The 13,594-nt window shown below is 46.1% G+C and overlaps 1 protein-coding gene across 4 annotated transcripts in view; it reads left to right on the forward strand.

The window, feature by feature from the left end:
- The first annotated feature begins 241 nt into the window (after positions 1 to 241).
- The window catches only part of Rrbp1 (ribosome binding protein 1), a 72,681-nt gene continuing 59,328 nt past the window's right edge, over positions 242 to 13,594 (forward strand). For 3 of the 4 annotated variants that reach the window (XM_070006700.1, XM_070006702.1, XM_070006703.1), the window contains exon 1: positions 242 to 496. The gene's annotated coding sequence lies outside the window, so the exon portion shown is untranslated. Of the gene's footprint in view, positions 497 to 980; positions 998 to 13,594 lie in introns of those variants that run through there. The other variant, XM_070006701.1, reaches the window with a different exon arrangement.

The following is a 13,594-nucleotide window of genomic DNA, read 5'->3' on the forward strand; positions in this document are numbered from 1 at the left end:
CCGCCCCCGCGCAGAGCCGAGAGCTGCGCTGCGCGGCCCCGCCCCCACGGCCCCGCCCACCGCAGCTCCCTGCAGCTCCTCCCCTCTCTCATTGGTTGCGGCGTAGACCCGCCCCTCTGCCCAATGGCTGCGACCGCGGCTCGGCCGTCCGTGTCCTGAGTGGCCAGCGACCAGCAGAGTGGCGGAGAGCTGTCCAATGGGGAGAGGCGTCTCGATGAATGGCTGGCCCGGGTGGGGAAAGCAGGAGGCGGCGATCCCGGCGGAGGGGGGCCGTTCGCCAGCTCGGAGGCAGAAAGTGCCACGACTCCACACGCGCGCACGCAGCCAGCGAGCGGCCGGAGCGGACGGCGGACGGGGCGGACGGCGTCGGGGTCGCGGGAACTGCAGCTGCTTCGGGGCGGCTTCTCGGCGGAGGCTCGGCCGGCTCCTCTCTTGCGGTTCCGCGGCGGCGGCATCTCCTGCCCTCTCGCTCTCCCTCTCGCATCTCCGGCTGCAGGTAAAAAACTTGGCCGGGCCCTGCAGCGGCGGTGGCGGCGCGCGGACCAGGCCGTCGGGGCGCCCGGGCTGGCTGCACTGCGAGTGACACGTCTCCTTGGCGGCCCCTCCCCCGGCGCCGCCGGCCCGCCCGCCCCGGCCGTCGCCCAGGCCCCTCGGGTGGGACCTGGGGGTTAGGGGGTGTCTGGCAGGCCGAGCCCGTGCAGGGGCGTCGGCCCCAGCGCGCCCCGCCGTGCGGACCTTGCGCCCCGCCGTCGGGGAACCGCGGTGGCTACGCGGCGCGACGTGGCGACCCCTCCCTCCGGGCCGGGCCGTCGGGCCGGCCGGCGCGCTCCGAAGTTGGGTGAAGAAAGTTGGCGGCGGGGCGGGGCGGCGCACAGCTGGCGGAGGAAGGGGTTAAGTTTCGGGAAGCCGCCGGATGACGTTGCCGGGCTGGAGTCCGGGCCGGAGGGTGGGGGTGGGGGGCGGAAGACGGCGGGGCCGCCCCGGGGGAAGAGGCTAGGTGAGATGGACGACCCTGGAAGGAGCTCACCGGCCTGCGAGCTGTGGCCTAGGGCCCGCCTCGGGGGCAGGGGGGGGGGGTATCGGCGTGGCCCCGACGGGGCGGGCTGGGAGCCACGGGGCTGGCCGAGGGTGCTGTCCGGGGCCGGACGCTCGGCGGCCGCCGTGGCAACTTCCCGGAGTGCGGGGCGAGGCTCCTTGCTCCCCCTGGCGGTGGGGCCTCGGCACCGTTTTCCCCGGCGGGGCCGCGCGGACCCCGGCGCGAGGGTGCCCGGCCGGGGTCGAGGGGCACCCAGGACTCTGTCCGGCCTGCCCCGCCCGCGGCTAGGATGAATGGACCAGCGGTGCCAGGCCCAGGCGGAAGCAGGCACCTCCGGCCCGGCCAGCCAAGCATGCTGGCACCCGTCCCGCCGCCCGCCCTGGCCCGCCAAGGCTGCCTGGCTTTGCCCCGGACTGGGAGAGCAAGCGGGCCTGCGCTTCCAGTAGGAAGGGAGGGGATGCTTCAGGGGCCTCTTCCAGGACTGTAAACCGCGAGCTCTGTCTGAGGTCCCCATGCCGTGGGGAGTAGCTTCGGACAAGTCCTTTTGCTCGGGACCTCTCATTTCCTTCTCTGAGTAAGGGGATCCTCCTCGCTTGTACTTGAGGGGACAGCACTGGGGACCCAGCTAGTAGTTAACACGCATTTACCTTTCCTTTTACGGTGGGATGCGGGGTTAGAGACTTAAGAGGAAAATGGAGCCAGATAGGTCCTGGCTACATCACCTCTGGCTCAGGTTCCCTAACCCCAATGAACCTGGGTTTTCTTATCTGTAGCCCGGAGATAGTACCACCCACTCCCAGTAGGATCAGAGTTGTTGTTCAGGGAAGTGCCTCCCTGCCTGGTCCTTGTGCAAACAGAAGGCAGTTTAGCAATAACCCTGGAGGTCAGAGGTCAGGATAGGCTGGGAAGCGCCACGGAAATGAAATTTAGGAGGCTTTCTGGAGCCTCCCGGGTCACTATTTGTTGAGCTGTTCATTCAGTGTGCTTAAACCTTCTGGTTCAGGAGTCCCTAGGTGGAATTTTCGGGAGGTTGGGGAAATAGGCCCGGAGAATTACACATCCTAGGCTAAGCATCTTGCACACTTAACAGTAGCCCTGTACTGTTGAGCATTTTCCACCACCCCCTTCACCTCATTACAGTTTTCAGATACCCTTGTCTTAACTTCCTGTTAATCCGAGACCCTAAGAAATTTGTGACCCTGCAGCATGCTACCTGTGTACTGTCCTAATTCCATTATGGACTTTTCTTTATTTTTCACATTTTATTTTATTGTAAAGATGCTGTATAAAGGGGTTACAGTTACATGAGTAAGGTTATTATGAACTTTTCAAAGGTCAGTTTACTATGGTCTGCCAACTTCTTTCCGAACTTTCCTTTACAAATGCAGCTTCCAGGTCTGAAAGTCTGGAGATGCCCACAGATGCCTGTCTAGTTAAGAAAAGGGAAAGTCAAGGCAGACCTTTTTATAAGATTTCCTATACATGGAGCAGCGCAGACCTGGATTGCCCGGCGAGCCGGGGTTGTCTGGCTCTTGGGCCAGTTGAGGCCTAGAGGAGGCCAAAATGGGGGACAAAAGCAAGAAAAGGATCTTGGGATTTTGGAACCAAGAGGGTTTCCAGTAAGTAGAGGTATAGGTACTATATTATAACAGAACTCTTCCCTTTTCATATTTAGTAATCAGGCCTTGACCATCTTTATCAAGGGAATAAGAAGTTAGAGTGATACTGTGATATATGAACATTTTTTTGTTATTGGGAGTTTTAAATCCTGAATCGAGTCACATTTGAGCAAATATGCTCTTTGCTGAAATCAGTTTTAACTCTACCGACTGCAATAATTATATAGCACCAAACTCAGTTTGAATAGTTGAGTGCAAATGATTTAATTGGCTATTGGCTTATTATGTAGCAGGGATACTTTTTTTTTTTTTTTTTGTCGGTCATGGGGCTTGAACTCCGGGCCTGGGCGCTGTCCCTCAGCTCTTACAGCTCAAGGCGAGCGCTCTACCACTTGAGCTACAGCGCCACTTCCGGTTTTCTGGTGGTTTATTGGAGATAGGAGTCTCACGGTCTCTCCTGCCCGGGCTGGCTTTGAACCGCGATCCTCAGATCTCAGCCTCCTGAGTAGCTAGGATTACAGGCGTGAGCCACCAGCGCCCGGCAGGGATACTTTTTAAGTGTATGGGACCTTGGGTTCTTATTCTCTTAACCCTGAAAGCTTTAATAGACAAATGACACAGGATCAAGTGAGCAGATCATTTGTGTTTTCTTTGCTAAAATCAAAGAAAAATCCAGAGGGGAAAAAAAGGGTCAGAACTACAAGGGTAGAAATAGTACCATCCTTCAACATCCTGGACATGCAGTAGTTAAGTCCTCACACATCTTCCTGGTTTTCCTAAAGGGAGTGTTAAAAATGTAGATTGCCTGGCTTCTGGGGCAATTGAGGCCCAGAAGATGGAGGGGAACAAGACTGGGAGAAGAAGGCAAGAAAGGAATGTTGGGGTTTGGAAGCAGAGGGTGTCAATACTTACTATTTATTAAAGGAGGTAGACAAACAATTGTCTCATGGTATAAATGAAACTGAGTCCGACCTGACTTAAATTTGCTATTTAAAATTAGATTCTGTAATTTTGCTTTATATATTTAGGCCTCACAACAACCCTAATTTATAAGGCAGTTATTATTGTTTGTTATCTCTTTCATGGATGAGAATGAGGTTGCCCAACAAATCACCAGGAGGTGTTGTGCCTGTCCTGTGTTAGCTAAGTGACATGGTCCCTCTGCCGTGTGTGTGTGTGTGTGTGTGTGTGTATGTGTGTGTGTGTGTGTGTGTGTGTGTGTGTGTGTGTGTGTGTACGTGATGGTCCTGAGGCTTGAACTACTCAAGGCCTGGGTGCTGTCCCTGAGCTTTTTTGCTCAAGGCTAGTGCTCTACCAGTTGAGCCATAGCTCCACTTCCAGCTTTTGGGGGGTTAATTGGTGATAAGAGTCTCACGAACTTTCCTGCCTTAGCTGGGTTTGAAAGGTGAACCTCAAATCTCAGCCTCCTGAATAGCTAGCTACGATTACAGGTGTGCACCACTGGCACACAACTTCTCTGCCTTTTGAGCATTCTATGGGGCTGTATAATTTTACCTTCCTGGGACAGTAATTACCGAAGGGAGGATGCAAAACTAGAAGATTGAAATTAAGAGATTCAGTGGTAAAAAGCTGTTGAGTGAGTTGAAAATGAGCTACTAAGAGAAGGCATTCTGAATTTCATTTCTTTATGAAGCATCTCTATACTCGGCCTTCAAACTCTATACATACAGTGAATGATACCTAGGTATCATTCCTAGGTCCATATGAAATAAAGAATTAAGATCTTAGCTGGGCTCTGGTGGCCTGTAATCCTAGCTAATCGGGAGGCTGAGATGTGAGGATCATGGTTCAAAGCCAGCCTGGGCAGGAAAGTTTGTGAGACTTTTTTTTTTTTTGCTGGTCCTCGGGCTTGAACTCAGGGCCTAGGCTCTGTCCTTGAGCCTCTCTGTGCTCAAGATTAGCACTCTACCACTTGAGCCACAGCATCACTTCCAGCTTTTCTGAGTCGTTTATTGGAGATAAGTCTTACCAACTTTTCTGCCAGGACTGGCTTTGAACTGCAATCCCCAGATCTCAGCCTCCTGAGTAGCTAGGATTACAGATGTGAGGCACCAGTGCCTGGCTTCCATGAGACTCTTATCTGTGAATAACCACCAGAAAACCAGATGTGGAGCTGTGGCTCAGTGGTAGAGCACTAGCCTTGAGCACAAAAGCTCAGGTCTTGAGTTCAAGCCCTGCCAACCAACAGAAAAAAAATAAAAAAATTAAAAAGTTAAGATGGTGGCCACATTTTAAGTGCTTATTAGTTACATATTGGTTAGTGTAGGTGTGCATCATTCCCTTTGTCACAGAAAGTCTGACTAGACAGCTTGGGTTAGGTAGCTGGCGTTCACTGAACATTCAGGTTCTTGTTCTTGAGCTTATAGAAATATTATGATGTTGGACCAGACGAAATTGGCCATTCAGTAAGTCAAAACAGCTGATTGGTGGCAGATCACATATAAACTTCAGCCTAATAAAATGTAAATTTTAAAAAGCATTAGTCCTAGCTTTTCATGCTTTGTAAACCACATGCCAAGAAAAAGGGGTTGATTGTGGAGGCAGCAGTTTTTACCTGATATTCACAGCATCAAAATGATCAAATGTACCAAACACAGAAAATAAGTGGTTATTAGATGGAGAGCATATGGGCTTGTAAAGAAAATACATATTTCTTTTAAAGTGTGAGAGCCTGGGCAAGGAAGGCCACTTAGCATTATAGGAAATTAACTCAGGGACTTCCTAGGAGACCATTTTCTTAGGCAGACAAATTTTGAATGGATTTCCTGAAACAGTCAGGCAGATGCTTATGTTTAAAACCAGACACCTCTCCTGTTTTCCTGTTAAGTGTTGTAAGTAATATGTTTTTCCCACTTGTGAAGCAATGGGCAGCAACTTTATAAAGAAGGTTACAGTTTCTGATTTCTAGATTATTTTGCAAGACTGGAATACCTGCCTGGTCCCCAAACCTTTTATTCCATTATACCGTAGTTTTCCTATCTGGCTGGTGTAAATAATTTCCTAAGCCAGTAACTATTTGCATATTCTTTTATACCACTTTAAAAGGATCATTGGGATTTGGAAGGGTCAGTGTATGGAAAGAATTTGTGCATTTTTCATTGTATGAGTGGGCTCATCTTAGTGCTCTGTAGAATAACGTAAAACCAAGATTTAAACAACCTGATGGGCAGTTGGTTAATCTCTTATTGGTCAGAGAAGAGGTCCACTGAAAAGTTGTCAGTTATTTATGGTGATAATTGGTATCATCTGCGACTCAGTCGTTGGACTAAAGACCATCTTGAACCCAAACCTTTAATTCTGTACCCTAACTGTGAGTAGGCTATAAGCAGACAAGGTCTGTGTTAGCACTCTGGAGACAAGTTCCAAGCTGTCCTTCTGTGGACTAGACTCAACCCCATGGGTATCATACAGCTGAGCCACTCAGTTTCTAATTAAATTTAGATTTTTAGGACTCTCAAGAAAAATGAGAGTTTCTTGTCACATCAGGTTAGCTTTCTTGTGGCAACTGTGACCCGTGTTTGACCTTCCTGGGCAAAGCTGATGCCTTTTTCACCAGCATCTTTCCCTAGTTTATGTGGTATGATTGCATATTGGCAGTTACTGAGGGGCTGGGGGCACCTGGGTGTGACCTGGCTCATCTATCACCAGCATCTCTGGCTCAGCTGTAACACATGAGCTGCAGGAGGGCTGAGATGCGCTTGGGCAGTGAGAAGCCCTAGTTGGGGGTTGTTCTAACCCTAGCCGTGAGTGGTAAGACATAGCTTTCGGTTTCTCCTTCCTGGGCTTCAGTGTCCACTTATCAAATAAAGCAGGCCAAAGGGCTTCGTCTTTCAATCTATAAGTCTTGGTTTAACTTTAACTCCTAGCTCTCAGAACTGTGTCTCCTGCATCTGCAAATCCCATCAGCTCTACCCTCAAAGCCTGTTTTTTGTCTCATGCTTTGCACCACCTCCGTTGGTTCTACCTTGATCACTACCCCGACCTGGTTATTTTCCCACCCTCTGAAGTAGTTATCCAGCTCTTCAGGTCTGTTCCTGGAGCAGGTGGTGCCACTCTTCCTGTCAGTGTCCTCCTTGGCCAGTGTTCACAGTGTTTTTTCCCTATTGTGTTGGTCTCTCATCCTCAGGCACATGTGTATCTGCCCCAGGGTTTTGTCTTGTCTTGTTGCCTCTACCTGGGGACCTTTTCCTTGGTAGTTACAGGTGGCTTCCCCAACCCCTTCAGGTCTACTACCATTTTTGTTTTAAAGTGACAGCTTCCGTTTCACCTTTATATCTTTCTCATTACCACCACCTGCCACTACCTGATAGGTCCCATTTTTTTTGTTTTTGTTTTTGTTTTTGTTTTTGGTTGGTCATGGTGCCTGAACTCTGGGCCTGGGCACTGTCCCTCAGCTCTTCAGCTCAAGGCTAGTGCTCAACCACTTGAGCCATAGGACCACTTCTGGCTTTTTCTGCTTATGTGGTACTAAGGAATCAAACCCAGGGCCTCAGGCATGCAAGGCAAACACTCTACCACTAAGCCACCTTCCCAGCCCAGGTCCCATGTTTGACTGGATCCAAATACTATAAGCTATACCAGCAATGTGTAAAACAGTGATGGCACCCAGTAGATATCCATGCTTGCTGGGCTAAGTGAGAGGTATTTTTAGTGCTTAGGTTTTGTGAGTCTATTGCCATTTTGCCTGAAGTCATCTGGATTTTCTAGAGCATCAAATAGAAACACAAAAACATATTCCAGAGCCAAATGCAAGAAAATTCTGGATTACATCCATCCTGGCTTCAGTTGAGAAACTGATAAGAAGGTAGAATTGGTGCTGTCAAGTGTGGACAGCCCCTCACTGCCAGGCCAGAGATGTAAGCACTTGAGGAGCTGGGGCTTAGGGTCTCCAGGCAGCTTTGGTTGCTCCCAGACACACCTGTTTCTCGGCAGCCCAGAATCTCAGCACCCAACCTTTTCTTACCTCCTGGCAGGTTCTTTTCAAGGCCTTCCTCACATATGGAAGTCTGGTGGAGGAAGTGTGGTGAGGGAGTCCAGCCACCCCATCCTTCATTTCCCTGCCTCTCTTACTTTTAGGCAAAGAAAAGACAAACCGATTCTACAGTCCTAGCTCTTTGTGATGGAAATGTGTAACTGACTCATTTTACGTGGATTGTTCATACCCAAGTGGTATTTCTTTTGAACTTTTCTCATTTAGTAATTAAAATGTACAACTCAGCTGTATCAAAAACAAGTTTCCTCTGAAGGCTGACCCAGATAGGAATTAGATCTAGCTCTATTTCTGTTAGGTATCTTATTATTTACTATTAGTTCTTGGTGCTTGTACTATAGTACTTAGAAAGTATATAGCTTGTATTATAGTATTAAGATTTAGAAAATCTTAACTATCATTAGAAAGAAAAACATATTACTTCTTAGAACTTAATAGTAACTATAGGGCTGAAGTGTGAATTAAGAGGCAAGAGTGCTTGCTTAAGTGTGAAACCTTGGGGTCAGTCCACATTAGAGGGGAGAAACAATAGTAATCACAGTGATTGAAGAAAGGAAGGAGCAGAAGAGTAAATAAATTAAGACCTTCAATGAAAAGTCTTGTTAGTGATGTGTCAAGGGCTAGCTTTAGCATGATTCCAAGGGCTGGGAATGTGGCTTAGTGGACTCCAGTGTACTTGCCTTGCTCCGAAGCCCAGTCACCATCATGTCATCATGAACAGTGGTTCATGTCATAAATTACTTCCCTTTTTAGTTGGAAGATCCTGAGTTTTATTTTGTACAGTTAAAAAAAATTAAACTTAATTTAAACATTTAAATTTAAACATTAAATTTAAACATTAAATTTAAATTTAAACATTAAATTTTATTTTAGTTATCATAAAGGTGATGTACAGTGGGGTTACTGTTTCATGAACAAAGGTGTTTCAATTCACCATGTCAATTTTTGAGTACAATGTATCTTTTCCTTCCCTCCCTCCCTTCCTTCCTTCCTTCCTCCCTCCCTTCCTTCCTTCCTCCCTTCCTTCTCCCCTCCCTCCTTCCCTCCCTCCCTCCCTCCCTCCCTTCTTTCCTTTCTTTTTTTTTTTTCTTTCCTTTTTTGCCTGTCATAGAGCTTGAACTCAGGGCCTGGGCTTTGTCCCTGAGCTGCTTCTGCTCAAGGCTTAGCACTCTACCACATGAGCCACAGAGCTACTTCTGGCCTTTTCTGAGTAATTTATTGGAGATGAGAGTCACATAGACTTTCTTGCCTGGGCTGGCTCCGAACTGTGATCCTCAGATTTCAGCCTCCTGAGTTGCTAGGATTACAAGTGTGAGGCCCCATACCAAGCAGTACAAATGCATCTTAGTGGGTTTTAACTTTTAAAAGATTGTGAAGAGGAAAGCATAGTAAACGAGACTAAGTTCTCATCTTTGCTGCAGCAAGAAGTGACAGCTATCTTGGTGAGACTCCTGTTAATTCATTTCTGGAGAGAACAGTGTATGTGGCAAGACCTAAGAGGTGGCAGTAGCGACCATACTTTGTGATTCCAGATTCTTTAGGCCTTTAAGGTGCTTCTCCTTCAGAACCTGTGGGATGCATTTTCTTTTCCTTTTCCTTTTTTTTTTTGGCCAGTTCTTGGGCTTGACTCAGGGCCTGGGCACTGTCCCTGAACCTGGCTGTGCTCAAGGCTAGTGCACTTGAGCCACAGCACCACTTCTGGCTTTTCTGTTTATGAGATACTGAGGAATCAAACCCAGGGCTTCATGCATGCTAGGCAAGCACTCTACCACTAAGCCACATTCTCAGCCCTATGGGATGCATTTTCTTAGCAGAGATGGCACATATTTTTAACTCTTTACTGAAGTAAATATATACACATTTATGTAATTGTAAAATGTACATATATTTTGAGTCTACAAATTACATATCCCTGCTTAACCAACCAATCAAGAAATACATCATTGTCTTCTTCCAGTTGCTCCTATTTCTAACATTTTGCATATGTTTGTTTTTGTTAGTCATAGGGCTTGAACTCAAGACCTGGGTGCTGTCCTTGAGCTTTTTTGCTCAAGGCTAGCCCTCTGCCATAGCTCCACTTCCAGTTTTCTGGTGGTTAATTAGAGATCAAAGTCTCATGTACTTTCTTGCCTGGCCTGGCTTTGGAGGGTGATCCTTAGATCTCAACCTCCTGAATAGCTAAGATTACAGGTGTGAGCCACTGATGCCCAGCACTTTGTCTGTGTTTAAACGTGAGGGAAATGGAATCACATAATTGATGCTCACTTGTCTTTTCCTCGGTATATGTGTGATTGGAATAGCTGTAATCCATTAATTCATTCGTTCTTGTTTCACACTCTAGTGTGAATATTTCACAGTATCTGTTTTAATCTACATGTGTATTTGGGGGACTATGGATAACCTGTTATGCATAACCTTGGCATAAATGGTCTTACTGACTTTTGGCGGGCATGCACACATTTCCATTTAGTCTGTATGCTATGGCATATGGCATGGAATTGTGGAGCCATAAGGAGTAATAGCCTCAGCTTTAGAAGAGTGTGCTAGGCTTCTCCCCCAAGTGCTTATACTAAGTCCCTCTTGGCGCAGTAATGTATTATAAAATGACTGGCTTTAAAAAGGAACCAAAGTGAAGTTTGAGTTGTCATTGATAATCAAAATTAACTCCTTTATACTCAAGTTCTCTTTTATCCTAGGGACAAAATGCCTAGCAGTAGACTTTGTTAATCCAAAGGTGAGTCTTTGCAAAAGGCCTCTTGAGATCAGGTCAGATCTTGTTGCCACTAAGCAAATGCTATTTCTTCATCCCAAAATGAAACAGAAAAACAGCTTTTCATAGGAGTTAAAGGAGGGAATTGAGCAATGCTCTAATCTTGAGTTATCAGAAACTGTCCCCAAAGCAAATTTTATAAAAACGCAGGAACTGGCATCTGAATACTATATATTTTTTAATCAGAAAATTTGCTCATCCAGAGGTTGGTGGTGGTATGAAGATACCCCTGTAGGAACTTTACTTCCTTACATCTCTACTCTGGGATTGGGCTGCATTAGTCTTCCTGTCTGTAGAAGGATACATTCCTAGATGGCCAGTGAGTGCTTATAATTGCAGGTAATACTTAACTGAACCTTCTTTATGCTTTCTTTTTTCTTTATGTACATACTTATGATGACATCAAATTTATAAATTAGGCAGAACTAAAAGTGGAAGCATTAGTATTATCTTATTGTACTGTACAGTATTCACAACCTTGGTGATGGAGGTGGATGATACAATATGTACATCATGAGATACAGCGAAGTGGACAACGTAGGTATTGTGATGCAGCATTAGGCTACTATTGGCCTGTGATCATACATATTTGAACTGTGGCTGATTGGGCAATCCAAACATCAGAAAGTGAAAGCATGTATAAGGGAGAACTTTTGGATGTCCAGCTCTGGATTAAGAAGTTATTCCTGTAATTAAAAGAAAAAGAAGGAGGAAGAGGATTAGGAAAAGGAGGAGTTGTTTCCTGCTGCAGCCAACCTTCATATCACCCAGCAGCTGTGTTCTTCCTTCTAAGCCCTGGCTGGGATTTGATTTGATTGTGAGCAGCAGCAACACCAAGTATCAGTTAGCTTACAGATGGAAGTATCACTGGGTTTCTGGTGATAAAGGAGATGGGGTTGGCTACATGCATCTTTTGATTTGGAATAAGTTTGAGTAAGTTCTAGATAAAAGATTAAATTTTTTTTTTCTGGAAAATACGGAATGACTCAGATAATTCTGAGGAAGATGGTGATCTGAGTACCTAGTAGGATAAACAGCCCTGCAGACCTTCAGTGAACTGGGGAAACGCAAAGCTTTGATGGTATCTCTAGGCAAAAAGATCAGAGATTAAAACATAGGCTGTGGGATAGGAGACCCTTCCCCTAAGAGCTGGAACCAATACAGCCTAGATCCCTTCTGGCAGAAGATGAGTCAGAAGTTATCACAGCACTTCCGTGGCTGGGAGTGTACTCGGTAGGAGAGTCCCTGCTTAGCATTCATGATGCTGCAGCTTCTATCTCCAGCATTGGGGTGTGTTGTGTGTTTGGTGGGGTGGGTAGGTAAGCACTTATCCAGAGCCAGGGCAGATGGGAAGGTGCAGCCTGAGAAGTGCATACCTCAAGTTCTTCATGCTCATCCTATGCTCATCCACATGCTGGCAAACAAAAGCTCATCTTAGATTTAAGAGTTGATCTGGACAGACAGACGGTGTTCCTGGGCCAGTCTGTGGGCAAGCAGGTATTTATCTTAGGCTCAGTGAATCCCAGGTATAATTAAGACAGGAAAATGAACAGTCAGCCCACAGTTACAAACACAAGGCACTAACTACGAAGGATGCAAAGCACTGTGAATAAGGACCAGGAGGAATGGATCTGTGAACAAACACCTAAGACAGTGGAGTTGGCACAGATTTTAAACTCCACCACTTACTGTACTCCAAGTTATAGTTGAGTCTGAAGATATCAACAGGGAACAGTGACTTGTAATATGTCTCAGCACATCTGAAAAAGGGCCCTTGCAACATGTAGATATGAAAAGTTTGACACTTATAATAAAAATATAGCAGATAGGTTTATCAGCAGACTAGACAAAACTGGAAAAGCAGAAATGAACTAGAAGGTAGCGCTGAAGAAAATATACAGGCTTCATTGTAAAGAAATACATAATTGAATTCCTAAGACCAATTAGGAATCTGGAGACATGTTTTTAATTGAGGTTTCAGGAGAGGAGAGGAAATAGAATTAGTATTTAAAGAGGTACTGACTAACAGTTTTACAGAATGGATGAGACACTCATTAAAAAAGTGAACCAAGCCAGGCGCCGGTGGCTCACACCTGTAATCCTAGCTACTGAGGAGGCTGAGATCTGAGGATCATGGTTCAAAGCCAGCCTGGGCCAGCCTGGGCCAGCCTGGGCGGAAAAGTTGTGAGACTCTTATCTCCAATAAACCACTCGAAAACCAGAAGTGACTCTGTGGCTCATGTGCTCGCCTTGAGCTGAAGAGTGCAGGGATAGAGCCCAGGCCAGAGTTCAAGCCCCACGACTGACCAAAAAAAAAAAAAAAAGTGGCTCACGCCTTTAATCTTAACTACTCAGGAGGATGAGATCTGAGGATTGCAGTTTGAAGCCAGCCCATGCAGGAAAGTTGAGGCTCAGAAAAAGCCAGAAGTGGCGCTGTGGCTCAAATGGTAGAGCCCCAGCCTTGAGCAAAAGAAGCTCAGTGACAGCGCCCAGGCCTAGAGTTCAAGCCCCAAGACAGGGAAAAATGAAAAAAGAAAAAGAAAAACAAACTGAAACAAAAATCTAGGAATAACCAAGCAGAATAAAATAGAATCCACATGGATACATTTAGGGATGTAATAAAGGGAAAAGTTTAACAATAGGCATGAAGAGAGAGATGTGTTATTTATTTAATTTTTATTGGCTTACTTTAGTTATACAGGGAGTAATTTCATTGTTACATTGCTACACATGTTTATATTCCACTCTCACCCCTCTACCACTCATCCTTGTCGCTTTTGTCCCATCCCCAAACAATTTCAGCAGATTTCATTGTTCTTAGAGTTGCAAATAATCTATTTTGAAAGTATTCAACTTCCTTGTTAGCCCTACTCCCTCCTAGATAGAATCTACCAAATAGAACCTATTTTTCTTTCTCTGCCCCCACTCCCTTATTGATCCACAGCTTTCATTGAACCTCTTAAGCTGTTTTCACATATACTTGAAATATATCACAAAGTTATTCCTCTGAAAAGAAGATAATTATTAAGACAGACATTTATTAATGGACCTCTGTTGAAGGAAATGTTCAGATATATTCCTGGAACGAAGGTAAGTCCAGTGGAAGAAGGTGAGATAAAGCAGTGAAAAGATGGTTAGTATTTGGACAGTCCTGAGCA

This window comes from Dipodomys merriami, unplaced genomic scaffold, assembly GCF_024711535.1.
Source record: "Dipodomys merriami isolate MVZ:Mamm:240054 unplaced genomic scaffold, mDipMer1.0.p SCAF_7, whole genome shotgun sequence".
Taxonomy (NCBI): Eukaryota; Metazoa; Chordata; class Mammalia; order Rodentia; family Heteromyidae; genus Dipodomys; species Dipodomys merriami.